Source organism: Xyrauchen texanus, chromosome 9, assembly GCF_025860055.1.
Source record: "Xyrauchen texanus isolate HMW12.3.18 chromosome 9, RBS_HiC_50CHRs, whole genome shotgun sequence".
Classification (NCBI taxonomy): domain Eukaryota; kingdom Metazoa; phylum Chordata; class Actinopteri; order Cypriniformes; family Catostomidae; genus Xyrauchen; species Xyrauchen texanus.
Window position 1 is genome coordinate 2231984 of NC_068284.1, and position 15793 is coordinate 2247776.

The following is a 15793-nucleotide window of genomic DNA, read 5'->3' on the forward strand; positions in this document are numbered from 1 at the left end:
ACTTTTCCTTAAAATATAATATTGGACATCACATCTAAAATGTGATGCCTGCATTGTATCAATTAATAAATCTGTTTGTTGATTGGTTGGTCTCTATGGTAATAAAAGTTGTACAAACCAAGTCATTCATACGACTTATTACAATTCGTCATGAGACTATGTTGAACAGTCCAATGATACACTAAGTTTACATCCACTTTAATGGACATAGATCACAATGCCATTTTCAAGTGTTTCCCAAAAGTTGCTCGTCCACACTGAAACACACACAAACTCTTAAATCCCCTTCCTGCGCATTGGGGGGTTGATTTTCCATGTGTGGTCTGAAACGCAATGGTCCTCGTGTTCCATAGCTGGACAGCAATTCAGAGTAAACTTCCCGTCACCTTTGAAGGAAATGTTGTGAAGGTTGTACAAAGTAACATTTATCTTCAAGAATATTTTCAAAGTGAATATCAGGCACAACAATGCTGCTACAACATGGGCCGCCATCTTAAATGTTTGGGGTTAAATGGTTAAACAAATACATCAACGTTTTCTAATATAGCTCCATTTTCTCAATCCACACTACAACGTGAAGACGGCATTTAAAATTGTATCCACTTAAAAGAGTGTTTTCGAAAAGCTCTCCCAACAAAAATCAAGATTCCATGGCCAATTTTACTGCAAACTTGCCACAAATTTGTCACTGATTATTTTCACATGTAAATGACAATTGTCCATTGATGCCAAAGGTTTGCTCCAGGTTCACCACTACGGTGAAGAGCTGCAATCTTGACAAACATTTGCAATGAAAAAATAACGAGTGGCGAATTTGCCATGAACTCTCGATTTTTTAGGACCCGTTTTCGCCCTCTCAAAAACGCCATCTCAGTGTGGACGGAAGGCCAAATCCTGGAGAAAAATTTGCGTTTTCAAACGAAATTGCATTAGTGTGGATGTGCACTTAAAATAACACAAATAAAAAGTGTGTTGTTGATTTTTTTATATAATTGTGTTTATGTGGCCCCATTTCATTTTATCTGTATGAACTATAATCATACATGAACATTTAACTGATTATCTCATAAAGGAATTTAAGAACATATTATAAGAATTACACATTGATCCAAAAGTCCCTCGCTAACCACCTAACAAGACACGCACACGCACACACATTACTATAGTACTAAATAATGCTGAATCACGCCGTTGAGTTCGCAAATGTTATCTTGAGCTCTGTCTATTCTGTTCTTTGTTTATATGTTTAAAGAAAGTAATAATCATGTAATTGCATTGATGGCAAGAGTGCATCTTCACAGATTAAATGTGTGTTTGAGTGAATGAAGTATTTCCCTGTGCCTCTGTGGAGACATTTGTTTACACACAGTTCAATGTGTGTGTGTGTGATGTATGAGGTTGCTCTCTCAGGAGCGGCTGTAGGATGTCAGAGTCAGGCCTCCTTAAAGTAAACACTCTCTCTCTTTCTCTGTCTCCCTCTTTCTGTCTCTCTCTCTCATTCTCCCAGTCTGTCAGCTGCAGACCACACAGTCAGACCACACAGAGTCTGGGTCGGCCCCGGACCCTCGCACGCAACACAAACCCAGTACTGTCAATCGCTCACTCACTCCAGAGGGCATGTTTCATTATATGCACTCACACTAGTGTTCGCCATGAATCTGTGTTTATATCAAATATTGCGCCAATTGTATTTTGTTTATATTGATTATAGTTCAAAGAAGTATTTAATGCATTTCTCATGAGAATGTAAATCTGCACATGAGTTTGTCATTTGGTCCCAAGGTGTTTTTTTGGCCCAAAAAAATGGTGTACTAAATTCCTAAAAGGAAATATTTTGTTCCGCCCGTTATGTATTCTTCGTTGGTTACAAGGTGTTTTGAGATATTTATTTGACTTGATATTTTAACGAAATACTTTTTCAGTGTTGAGCAATCTTTAGTTATATTTGCTATCCCGGGGTGCGTTTCCCAAAAGCATCGTAAGCCAACTATGGGTGCAAGTTCCATCGTTAGCAACATATATCAATGGTTTGGTGTTTCCCGAATCCGTAGTTCAAACGAAAATTCTCAAACAATATCGCAAATTTGTGTGGTCGGAACAACAGATCTTTACTTGTGTTTTGAAGCATAGTTTCTTGTTAGTTTAATCCATATACACCGATCAGCCACAACATTAAAGCCACCTGCCAAATATTGTTTTGTGTAAAAATCCCAGGAGATCAGCAGTTACAGAAATACTCAAACCAGCCCCTCTAGCACCAACAATCATTCATGCGATTATCAAATCAACCAATCATGTGGCAGAAGTGCAGTGCAAACAATCATGCAGATATGGGTCAGGAGCTTCAGTAATTGTTTACAACAACCATCAGAATGGGGATTAAATGTGATCTCAGTTATTTGGACTGTGGCATGAGTGTTGGTGCCAGACGGGCTGGTTTGAGTATTTCTGGGATTTTCACACACAACAGTCTCTAGAATTCTCTCAGAATGATGCCAAAAACAAAAATCATCCAGTGAGCGGCAGTTCTGTGTATGGAAATGTCTTGTTGATGACAGAGGTCAACAGAGAATGGCCAGAATGGTTCAAACTGATAAAGTCTACAGTAACTCAGATAACCATTCTGTACAATTGTGATGAGAAGAATAGCATCTTAGAATGCTATTCTGAGATGTGGGTTGGCGCTGTTTTTGCAGCACGAGGGGGATCTACACAATATTAGGCAGGTTTTAGTGTTTTGGCTGATCGGTGTATATCTTTCATTCTGTCAACACTTTGACCACGTTTACATCCATTTAAGAAAATGGCTTTTAAAATGGGTTCTGCAGAAAAACACTGTTCTCAAACGTAACGTATCAATGCAGCTGTTTAAGGAATTGAAGGCCATTCCAGTTTTTATGTATTTATGTTAACGCATAAGTGGCGTTTGAAGAGTGTGCATGTGCGTCAGGGGAACCCCATGTAGAGGGAAACTCATCTATTGCAGCATATGTATCTACACAGTACGTCACTTTCCTGTCTTCATCAGCTTTCTCAAAATAAACAGCTTTTTGGTGCACGTGTAAATGAGCATTTATAATTTAATATGCACGAAAGTTATTGCTCCACCCCCCAAGTAGCGTCATTAATGACAGCTCTATATTGTTGAACCAACTTGGTTCGAACGATGGATGTGCGACATTTTCTACAGTTTTGGAAAACAGTTGTGACTAGCTTGTTAATTTCTACAACGATGCAATGTACTATGGTGGTTATGCTGTGAGTTACGTCGTTCCACAGGAAACAGACCCCAGATTAGGGTCGGGTGTAATCTGATTACAAATTAATTAGTTACTTTAATTGCTTTCTAGTCAAAAAGATGTGTAATTCATTACATTTTAAATTCTTCTAATCAGATAAGAGTTACTGACTTCTTAATTTAATTTTAAGTTTATTTCTTGGGTTATAAATGTTTTGAAAATAATATTATGTATGTAAAATACATTTAAAATAATAATTAATATGGGCATATGTACGCCTGTTTGCATTTTTATGACAGCTGAAGGGTGTGTGACAATGAACAATGAGGAAATATTGACAATATGTTGAATTTGTTGGGTGATTTTTTGACTAAGCTGATTTTACTCATGTAAACGCATTCAGTAGCCAATAGTCAATTGATCAGTTCTCATTGCAAAACTGTACCATTCCTACGGTGTGAAAGGTTTACATTGGAGCCAGTGTGCTATGGAGGATGATCGCATGTTCAAATTTTTAGGGCTCCTGTTTTTATTCTGTTAATACACAGAAATGTAAGCGCAGTGTAGTTCTAGCGGGAAGGCTGTACATCATCACATCATTAGCTGGGTAATTCCCAGCCAATCACATGTAAGTCATTGCTTTATAAATCTACTCACAATCTATCACATTGCTGTTTCAGTGTGCTAACACGGCAACCTCCACCACCCCACCACCACCAGTTGAGTCCCGTCCTTCCCGGGGGTAGACTCTTCGCCCCTGCCTCCTATCTCTGGCAGGATATATCTTCTTCGGACCGTCAGACGGGGCCTACGCCAAAGAGAGACATTACTTTTCTGTATTATATTCAGCAAATAAATGTAATCTTAAATCTCACTCAAGTCTACAAGTCTTCCTGATAGAAAAGACACCGCTCATGTCACAAAAAGAAAAGAAAAGAGAAAAAGGCAAGAGGTTTGTCATCATGAGGGCTCACGCATGCCACCAGTCATGAACATGCAGAAAGGTAAAAGTTCCCAGACTTGCTAAAAATGATATTTATTGACAAAATATTTGATAAGAATTATATGAAAATAGTATATGAGAATATATTGATACATTTCAAGTTTTAATGAGCTCGTAATCTGCTTAACTGACACAAATGGTGTGTAAATTTTTTTATGTATGCTACAATACTAGTTAAACCATCATCAAAATATCATGGAGATACACTAAACATACACTATTTTTAATTCACTTTTATTAGCTTCAGCCAAACTTGGCAAGCTAGAAACAAGCACTACAAGCTACCTTGGCATTGGCAAATTGACAATTGTTAGTCACCACATACTAAAGCCCTTCAACCAGCAGGTTGAGTACGGTTAGCTAACCGTGTTTAGAATTCTGGGCTGAGAATTGGCTAATGATTCTTTTCTATCTATGATTCATGCTTGTTTGTCTGTGTATATTTCGGTTCGAGTGCTAAAAAACTGACCCCGAGACTTAAAATATGCTGGTTTTAAAGATTTGATGGACACATTTGTTTATTTCTTCCTTTGGTTGTTTGCATTCTTGCTCTCCTTTAATAAAGACACAAACTCTGAGTATATACTATAGTATTTAAAAGCCAAAGTTGAGGAAATGAATTCCATAATTGCCTTTAGTTCATTGACGATGATTAGAACATGTTGTTAAACACATCTATAACATCAAATGACTTTAAATGTTGAAAGTTGTATCTTCAAGTAATGAAGTCATTTCTCCAATTATTTGTGAAGTCGCGTGTAATGAATGAGTGATACACTTTATAAACACACACTCAAATGAACAGGACCGCATACTGACTGCTTAGTTTCATCATGAAGTGTAGAGAGTATGATTTCAGAGAAAAAACTTTTTTTTGTGGTGAAATAAACATAGCAGAAAAGATTAGTTTCTACATTGAATAAGTTTTAGTGCAAACTTGAAAATATCAAGTAAATTTTACATTTGTGCTCTATTCAAACATGTAAATATAAATGCCCTAGTTCACAAGTAAATACTATTTATGATTGTTTGTCATCTTTGCAGTGTGTTATCATGTATCAATCCTTAAATTAATAATTTGAGTAAATTTCACTGGTGTTGTCGGGCTTGAATAATTAATGAGCTTGCATGGTTTCACTGTTTGCAAGTTGATTTACACCATTTGTATTGTTGCTTTTGTTGTTTGTAAGTTTGAAGTTTATATTCTACTTAAAATTACCCATTCGTGATCAAAAATTAATAAATAATAAATCTGTTGATTGTTACCGTCATCGTGTTTTGTGCATCGTGTCCAGGTCTGCATGCTTAATTCAGTGCTACAATGCTTGAGTAAAATATACAAATAAAGAGTCAGTAAAATGTACTTGAACAAAATGTAATTTACTTCTAATAAAAGCCACCAAGAATTGTACATAGCCTTAACTTGAAAATATGGTATTTTAAATATACAAGCAATTTGTGCATAGAAAATGTCTCCTATGTTTTTTAAGTAAACCCCACTTCAAATTATTCTCAGTGTTGGGTTGCCTGAGATTCCCCTTTCCCGGTATAAGTGCTGCTTTCAGTGTTCCTGTCATGCTGATGGTGGCGGTCCAGACTCAATCTGCTGACGGATGGTTTGTTTCACCTCATCCTGCACCCCCTGACCCTTCACCCTCCACATCGTGCCCCCAGGGTCATGTGTGAATGCTTATATTTGATTCGTGAATCTAGAACAAATATACAGCCTGTTCACTCAAATGTGCCACATAGAGTTGGCTGGAGAAAGTCTCTTCTGGGGTGATGACAATATATGTACGATGGTTTTGATTATGTAGATCACGACTGTGTTGTGTGCTTCTGTTATCACCAGATTAAATAGTATATATATATATATATATATAGAGAGAGAGAGAGAGAGAGAGAGAGAGAGAGAGTAGACAAGGTCTGTATATTAGTAACTTTAACTTTTTAATTGAAAATCCAGTCAGATAAATGCTTACTTTCTCAAGCTGTGGTTTTGTATTCTAGTTTCAATTAAAAAAAAATAATAATCGTTGAAAATGTCATTGGGGCAATTTGTCACAAGTTATTTTTAAATGTTATACACGAAAAATATCTATTTTGTTAATTACAATATTTATTACCCAAAACAATGGTTTGGTCTTATCATTTTGCGAGAAGTACATTGTTCAGTACATATCGAGATACTTATTTGACTGAAAATAGATCTGAAAGTAAAAATCATCAAAAGTATCAGCTGGAAAAGCAGAAATCCTGATATTTCAGCATATCTACTGTTTTAGCAGCTCATCAACTTGCAGTGAAACACTGAACTGAACTGAGATCAGTGATTTTAGGAGAGTCACGGGTCATTAACAGAGATCAGAGTGCATGTAAACACTGCAGTCACTTCACATGGACTCCCTCTGGAGAACAACTCATCCCTAATACAGCTCTTCCTGCACACCCGCTACTGCCCCCTAGTGAGGGTAATGTGTACTTGCGCAACCGGCATGTTGTTGTTATGAACGCTTGTGCGGTTTAAGGTTCACAAACCATTACAAAATAACCAGGAAAGGCGGGAAACTTGAACAAACCTTATCGCCCATAACCTTAACAGTATTTTACAACGTGTTGATAATATATAGGCCAAAATTGTATCGAATTCATTTATAGTCAACTTCCATGAACGGTCTCTTCTTGGAGGGTTCCCACACGTACATCGCCCAGACTTCTATTGGAAGTGTGTGTTTACATCTGAAAGAGTAGTTTTATTTTACGTTATATGCTCATCTGCAATGTCAATAGTTACAGTAATACCAGTAGTCTCGGATGTCAGTAAGACATTTAGTAGATGTCTTTGAGGCGTTTATGATTTAGAATGTTTGTAAATCTGATATTTTTAAGATGTTTAGCAGATGTTAATTAGACTGTGATGCTTTCCAGATTAAAAGATCTAAAACAGACATCTTGGAGATGTACCTGTGCCATCTGGGTTGTGATTTGTATTCACATTAACAAATTAATTTGCACAATGTAACGTTCAGACTAGTTATAGATTCAAATGAACTGAAGAGATCAAAACATTTGAATGAGTCGTTTGCAAATCGGACATCACTACCATATGCTTTTTTATTATTATTCAGTCACAAAAGTAACAAAAGGGTCTGCAGAAATGTATCGGATTAAATCAGTTGATTTCTCTTCAAAATATAAAGTGAAGTAAAAGTGACAGTCAGAAATGTTATATACGTTAAGTAGAAACATTCAAAAACGTATTTTAAGTACATTAACAAAGTATATGTAAGGATTCAAAGTACTTCTCAGATAGCAAATTGATCTTTGCCCGGATCTGGCTGCATTCCGCCTGCGAGTATGGCCCACATACCACGTGGAATTACAGTCCAAAATTGGCCCAAAAGCCACTTACCGAATGTAAAGCCGCATCCATCCCAGAAAGAGGCCAAAACTCAGCCACACTTAACCTGTCCCCACAGCTTGCAGCTTTAATTGAACAGCAATTGTGCTAGAATCCCCAGACAGAAAACTGCCAAACAATTTGCTGCTGCCGCTCCAGAGCTCGGCTACAACTAATCTTACATCCCCAGAAAGCAGCCATATTAAACCACAGATATGCCAAAATCATCAGATGTCAGCCAGAAAACAGCCTTAACATTACCAAAAACCCATCTGTAAAGTAATACTGTATTTTCATATTTAGACAAATAAGTGGCAAAAAAGCAAAGGTGTAAAAAACGTATTATTATTATTATTCATATTTAATTCAGGATTAAAACACTCTGATATATATAGATATATATATATATATATATATATATATATATATATATATATATATATATATATATATATATATATATATATATATATATTTTCCAATATAATTGCAACCCTCTTGGTAAAAAAAATGCATACTCTGGACAAATTCATACTTTATATAATAATAAAACAAATCAATTGTTATTATACATCTCTGGAGACCGGGGCTAGTTGTCACAAGAGTCAAGAGTTAAATCACACAAATGTTTGTTTTCTCTAGCAGTGCTTTTGTAAGTTGGTTTCAAACACCTGGTTCAAAACTGAACTTTGAATAATTTTGTGAATTCTGTCTTGCAAACTGAAATTCCAATCATCATATTTGTGTAAAAAAAAAGTTGTTGGGTAAACAAGTGAATACAATAAAATACATTCAGCACACATTATACATACTTTTATGTATAAAGATTAATTTTCATAAATATCACATTGTCACATGTTTTATATGTTGTATTTGTTATACAATGTATTAATTACAATTACAAAATAGCCAAAACAACGGTTTGAAAAATGAACTACAAATAAAGTTGTGAATTGTTCCATAATTATTTTACTGTTTAAATTGTGTTATAAGAAGCCATTTAATAGTTTAGGCCAATATACATTTTAAAGATAGATTTTATTTTTATATTGATAGATTTTTCAAAGTGTTTTATATTTCAAAAGTTATTCTTCAGAAATCAGGTGTTCTTCAGTTTCAATAAACAGCAGGTTCCAATTGTGCCAATTAACCCCATTTAGTGACATGACATTTGTTTCATGCAGGGATGTTGTGACAAAGCAGCTCATTGTACTGGAGATCCAGATCGTTGAGAGGCAATCTCAGCAAACCCTTCGAATTATCAGACCTCAAGAATACATAAATAAAGACCCTTTAAGTTAAGTTGAACTTTTTTCAATTTCCTTTACTCTCTTTCCTTTTAACCTACAGCGTTAACACAAGTTGCAACTTTACCTCAAGTCATAACTGCAGTGAAAATATACAGCAGACCGACTCAATTGGCATCTTTTCTTGGCTGTGTGATGTAACAATGTGATTCTCAGACTAGATTAGAAAGGAGTTTCTGATTTAAACAGACAATTATTGGGATTTGTCTGAATCTTGGGCATCTGTCCAGCGCCAGCAGTGTTTTGAGAGAACGCATCCTCTGCTGAGTTCTCACAGATTCTCGACAAAACACAAACACACACTCACACTGGCCTGCACCTCTGCCAGGTAGCCCAAATAATTTCTTTATCTCCTCTCTATCTGTTTATGTAGTCAGCCTGTGCCAAATCAGTTGCTTACAGTCACCATTCATACAATTTTATTACAATTCTACATGAGTTATTGCTTTCCTGATATTGACGCAGACTCATTGTTTGCATTGTTCAAAAACATTCAAATAAACACAAGTATCCAAATACTGTTATCGCCACTATTTCTTCCTTTTTTTCTATTTTTTTAGCTTTCTGAATGAACAATAAGCTTTGGGATGTGCGTGGATTCCTGCATGTGTATTGGCCTATGGACATAATACATGCATTGATTCTTTATGTATCTCAGACCAAAAGTTTGGGATGATCCAAGAAATCTCGATAGTATTTGTTCATTTATTTTGATACATCAAACAAACAAAACTAATCTTAAAAAACTCAAACAAACAAATCTCAAAAAGACAGCAATATTATCATCGATTTATGTTGAGTTGCACATAATAATGATAATAATAATAATATTGTTATATTGTTTATATTAATGATGATAATAATATGTTTATTGTTGTTATTGTATTGTTTATAATAATAACATTATTAAAAATGTATTGTTATTATTAGATTGTTTATAATAATGATAATAATATTATTATTTAAAATTTTTTTTATATACACATGAATGAATATGTAACCATACGCTTTATGACAACAAACAAACTAATCTCAAAAACCCAGAAATATTATCATCAATATACAGTATGTTGAGTTGCACAAAATAATTATAATCTTAATATTTTTATTGTTATTATTATATTTTTATATTAATACAGTTATTATTATTAGATTATTATTAAAAACAAAGAAACTAATCTCAAAAATAAATATTATCATCAATATATGTTGAGTTGCACATAATAATAATAATATTATTTTTGTTATTGTTATTATTATTATTAATATATTGTTTGTAATAATACAATTATTATTTAAAATAGTTATTGTTATTATTTTCATTGTTAATATTAATATTAATATTTAAAAAATATGTTATACACACATTTTTGTTGTGTTGGGTTCGAGTCCACTTTAGTCGATGTCAAGTCCAAATCTTTAAACAATCGAGTCCGAGTTGAGTCTGAGTCCATAAGTGTCTGAGTCGGACTCAAGAACAGGACGAGTCCAAATGAATGTGTTCATGAATCTGAATTCAAATTGTAACGGTTAACTCAACATCAATATTTTAACCTTCACAACTAAGAAAAAGTATTTCTCAATATAAATGAAAAAACTAATGATTAGTATCCTGCTGAACAAATTTCAAAGTGGTTTCAGAATGAAAGCATATGCTTTAGCTGCATGAAGACAAAACTGTCCTTCAACAAACTTCTTATTGTGTTCTGATGACATTGACATTATTTGTAGATTTTTCCTCTCCACTCAAACATAGACTAAAGAATGTGAATGCTGCGTTAGACATTACAATTAGAGTTATGAAATCACATTTTTATTTAGTTTTTATTTGTACTTCATTTTCAATTTGTCCATTCAATTTAGTTTAATCTACAATTATGGGTGAAATACATTTAATGTAATTAATTAAATACATTGAATATGTTTAATACATTTAATAAATGGTAATATTAAAACATTTAATAATGCCCATATTATTAAATACAAGAACATATAATAAAAGCAGAAAAGATCAGATATATTAACAAAAATATTGATATACTACAGTACTAAACTTCACACTTTTCAGTCCTCCTGCTGTGACTTCCCTAAAGTTAAGATCAAACTCACCTTGGGCTGACGTTTCTTTTCACATTATATTTAGTTTGGATAATAGGTGAATAGAGACTTCTCCCCTCACTTGTGTTCTTCATTGTATATTCAGACTTTTTTGCCATTGAAAAGCAAATGCCAGCTTTACAGGTACCACACAGAGAGGTTGTGCTACAAATATGTGATTTGTACTTGCGTTATTGATATTTCTGGATGAGAGTGGCAGAGCACATCTGGTGAATTGCGATCTCTTTCCCACACACAGAGAGAGAGAGAGAGAGAGACAGAGAGAGAAAGTACTTTGAATGAGTGCTCGCTGCTGCTCTCAGCTAGAATAATCATGAAAACTGATGCACAGTATCAAATACATTGAATGTATGATAGTACTAACTCTAGAGAGCACATTAATATGAAGAAAATGCCAAATCTCGGACATTCAGAGGCAATTTTGAAATCCCAGCTGGATGCTTTTTTTTAGGTGTGAGAAAGAGGGCCTGTCTGGGGAAAAGAGGACGTATTGTCACCCTATGTTACGTAATTTTTTTGTTTGTTTGTTTGTATTTCATTGCCTCATTCAAATGCCATGGACTCGGCTGGACTAGAGTCCAGAGTCCAAAAGGCTCGAGTCCGAGTCAAGTCAGAGTAAAAATGCATCCGAGTCCGTTAAAATTGGACTCATGACTCGGACTCAAATCCGAACTCGAGTACCCCAACTCTACATTTTAGTATCATGAATGAATAATAAATATACATTTTATGACAACAAACTAATCTTAAAAAGCTAAAATAAACAAAGCAAATGTCAAAAACCTAGAAATATTATCATCAATATATGTTGAGTTGCACATAATAATAATAATTTGAATAATATTATTATTATCATTATTGTTGCTATTATATTGCTTATAATAATAACATTATTTTATTTTAAATATTTATTTTTATTATTATATTGTTCATAACCATGACAAAAGAATATTATTACTTTAAAAATCAATTATATACATTCATTTTCATAGCATAAATGAATATGTATCTATACAGTTAATGACAACAAACAAACCGATCTCAAAAAACTAAAAAAAATTAAACTAAACAAACAAAGCTAATCTCAAAAATCCAGAAATATTATCATTAATATATGTAGGAGTGCACATAATAATAGTAATGATCATTTATTATTGTTATTTTATTATTATTTATGATTTTGTTGTCGTTATTGTCATTGTTAACAATAATAATAATTATTATTATTTAAAAATGAATTCAATACACTCATTTTGGAAGCATAACTCAATAAATAACAATATATTTTGTCAATGATTGAGTATAAACTCTCACATCTTGACAGAAAACAGCCTGCACAGTCAGACCGACTGTCAGAAACACTCACAATTGGCTTACAGACACGAGGTCATGAAAGTACAAGCAAAGGTCATGATGGGTCAATGCCCCTTTGACACCCTAACGTTTTTCTCTGAGGTGTTGATAAGAGCGACAAGTTTATGAAAGGAAAAAGAACCAGTAGAGAGTAAAGCTGAAAAATAACAAGGTCACAAATAAAATTATTTCATAAGAACTGAGTTATCTATCTATGTATCTCATTTGTTTAACTGTATTTTTTGTTTTGATTATATTATAATTATATTACAAGGTAATATGTTTAATTTTAATACTGTAAGATGAGGTTTCATAACAATTCTTTCATGATACAAATTATATATAGAGTATATTGCATATATATATATATATATATATATATATATATATATTATTTAAAGGAAATGAAAAATATTTGTTAGATTTTTATTGACCTTTTTGAATGAACACTACTTGTGTTTCCATAATTATATCAAATCATACACCAATTATAGAATTAGTATGACAGTATTACACATTTTTCCTGCATATATATTTCTGAAAAATGCTACAAATAATGAACAAAGTCTTCATTGTATGTCTACAATAATTTAACTTATTTTGAGGCACAACAGACGATGTCTCTTCAGGGAGGTCCAGCAAAAACCTTATTTACCGATAGAGTGATTTGAGCTTTAGAGATATTTGTAGGATCTTCACCAAAGGCTTGTCCAGTCTGTAAAATCTTGAATTGGTCCTAAATTTGATCCAAAAGTCTCTTGACTCTGAAACAATACTGGGTTTGTTTCCGTCTTGCTGAGTCACTGCTTGAGAGATTCAGGCCGAGTCTTCTGTCCATGTTTAGCTGTGAAGGATCTCTTTGGGAGTGCATCCATTTGCTCCGATAATGGATTATAGACAGTCAGAGGGCTTCCAGCTGGTCTGGGTCTGGCCTGATGAAAAGCAGACCTCTCTTGTCATGTGGGTGGAAATTCATAGAGCTGCAGTGTGTGTGTGTGTGAGTGTGTGTCTGTAGAGGATGGACTAGTGTTTCTCTGTGTACACGCTCAGTACTAATTATACAGTATAGTTCATCCAAAAAATGTAAATTCTGTAATTTACTCACCACCATGTCAGACAAAACTTAAAATAAACATTAAAAACAAATCATTTTTGAAAGCACTTACAGACCATTATTTTACATATAATGAAAAAGAATGGGGACTGGGTCTATCAAGCTCCAAAATGACCAAAAAGCACCAGCGAATTAGCATAAAAGTAGTCTGTGTGACTTGTGTGCTATATTCCAAGTCTTCTGAAGCGATATAACTACATTGTGTGATGAAGACAATGAAAGTTGTTATGCACTGAAAATCTTCCCTTCCATTGTAGCCATTAAAAAAATATGGGATCAAGAACTAATTGCGCAACACTGCCCACCCACTTTTCGACTTGATTATGTCATTCACAGTGTGTTATGTGAGTGGGCGGTCAATGCAGTGCTCTTTTTGCACACTTTGTTGGCTGCGATTCTCTGATTGATGCATCATGGGTATTATAGGTCTTCACCAGGAATAATGCTATTCAACTTTTCTTTTTTTAAATGAAGTCGAAACAATGCGGAGTGAAGGCTTCAAAAGAAGCATCGATTAACAACCTCGGAGCTCACGGTAGGTTTGTCTTTAATTGTTTATATGTTATCATTAATAATCAATTCCCCTATGAAAAACTGTATGGGATACTTACTTGCGGAACCAGACTGTTGCGCACTATTGCATCAAATGGTGTTGATGAGCCATTTTTGTAGTCCATACAGCTTTTGTAGTCCATTTCAGAGGTTTGAAGGAGAGGAAAATTATCAGTTTGAAGATTGACAGACCCTGTCCCCATTCACTGTCATTATATGTAAAGAATTATATTCAAAAATTATCCTTTAGTGTATTCACATTGGCATGCAAACTATTTAACACAGACAAAATATACTATTTTAAGAAAATCAATAGACCTACACATTTTTATCATTGCAATGTCCATATTTTGGAATTTTTCAAAAAATAATTTCTAAGACTGGCTATACGGTCATGTTAAAATATACTCATTTGAAAGAATGTTAAGAAACAATACAGTCTCACATAAAAAAAAAAACACTTGATCGGTGTAATATCTGCAACACTAGTGTCACCAAATAGAACTGCAAAATGAATGTTGCTTCCAAACAGATTTCCTACTACACCTGTCTGCCATTGGTTTAAAAAACAGAGAGTCCCGTCCCAAACTCACCCCATTGGTTGAGTCAATGTTGCTGTGTCAAACTGGACAAGAGGGGTCTGTCTGTGTCCTGCAAGTCTACTACAAGGCACACCCACTACGCTTTACACCCCTTCAAATAACCAGCGAAATCCTGAAACATAGGATCCTCGTCAAAAATACTACAAATATAAAGTTATTTTGAATTCAATCATTCCACCATATCACTACGTGGCGACAGTGAGGAGAAATGTAAAAAAAGTGGAGAGGAGAAGAAGCTAGTGGTATGCTAAGCTAATGGGCTAACGATTAGCTTGTGAGCTAACTGGAGAAAACAGAACAGATACTGTTTGTCTTACCATTTATATCTTTTTTATTATTGAACAAGCAGAAAGTGTACAAACACCTTTAGGGATAGAAAAAGAGCACTTCCACAAAATTTCACATTAAACAAGTAAGTTCAGTTTACCATTTATATCTTCAGTTTAATAATGTGATAATTTAAAAGTTGTTCTTTGTCAAATTTAAAGAGTTTAGAAAAAATGAATCATACAGCAGTTGCATAGATTCTTAAAAGTTCTTGTAGCCAATAGAATCGCTTACTGATCCAAGGGGGGCGTTACGTGTTGTGGGCGTGTCGTGAAGTGGGTGTTCCTTGTAGTCTTGGGAGGTCGCTCAAGCAACAGCAATCGGAACAGAAACATAAAAAAGCAGATTTGTGTGCTTAGTTCTCTTCATCTTCGTACTGTGAACACAAATGGTAGACGACTCCATTCATGGAATGAGTCGAGAAACGAGAGAAGGAGAAAAGAGGCCAAGGAAAGAGAACGCGACTGCGGGAGGTTGTATGTTCGAGTTGTACTGTGTATATTCTCCCTTCCCTTTTTTATCTCCCATCAGGGATTCAAGAATGAAGGGCCCTTGTTTATTGTTTTACCTCCAGTTCCTGAAATTGAAAAGGTCCTGGAACGCTGCCAGTCACGCTGAGCGACAGCGAAAGGTTTTTTTTTTGTTGCAAGCGTCCATCTCCATCTTAAAATAGATCAACCACCCCCATCCACTGGGATACTGACCCAGAAACGGATGTTGGCCCATCATTTTTCTCATAGCATTACCTCTCTTAACTTAAATACTGAGTTTTGTGATT

The 15793-nt window shown here is 34.4% G+C and overlaps 1 protein-coding gene and 1 long non-coding RNA gene across 2 annotated transcripts in view; both read right to left on the bottom strand.

Moving 5' to 3' along the window:
* The window catches only part of LOC127648804 (gastrula zinc finger protein XlCGF8.2DB-like), a 399553-nt gene that overhangs the window by 181854 nt on the left and 201906 nt on the right, over nucleotides 1-15793 (bottom strand). The window lies entirely within an intron of this gene.
* On the bottom strand, nucleotides 299-11202 carry LOC127648829 (uncharacterized). The gene is made up of 3 exons (XR_007971240.1): nucleotides 11059-11202; nucleotides 3897-4047; nucleotides 299-386 (listed from the first exon to the last, which is right to left on the bottom strand). It is a non-coding gene; the product is annotated as an uncharacterized LOC127648829 (long non-coding RNA).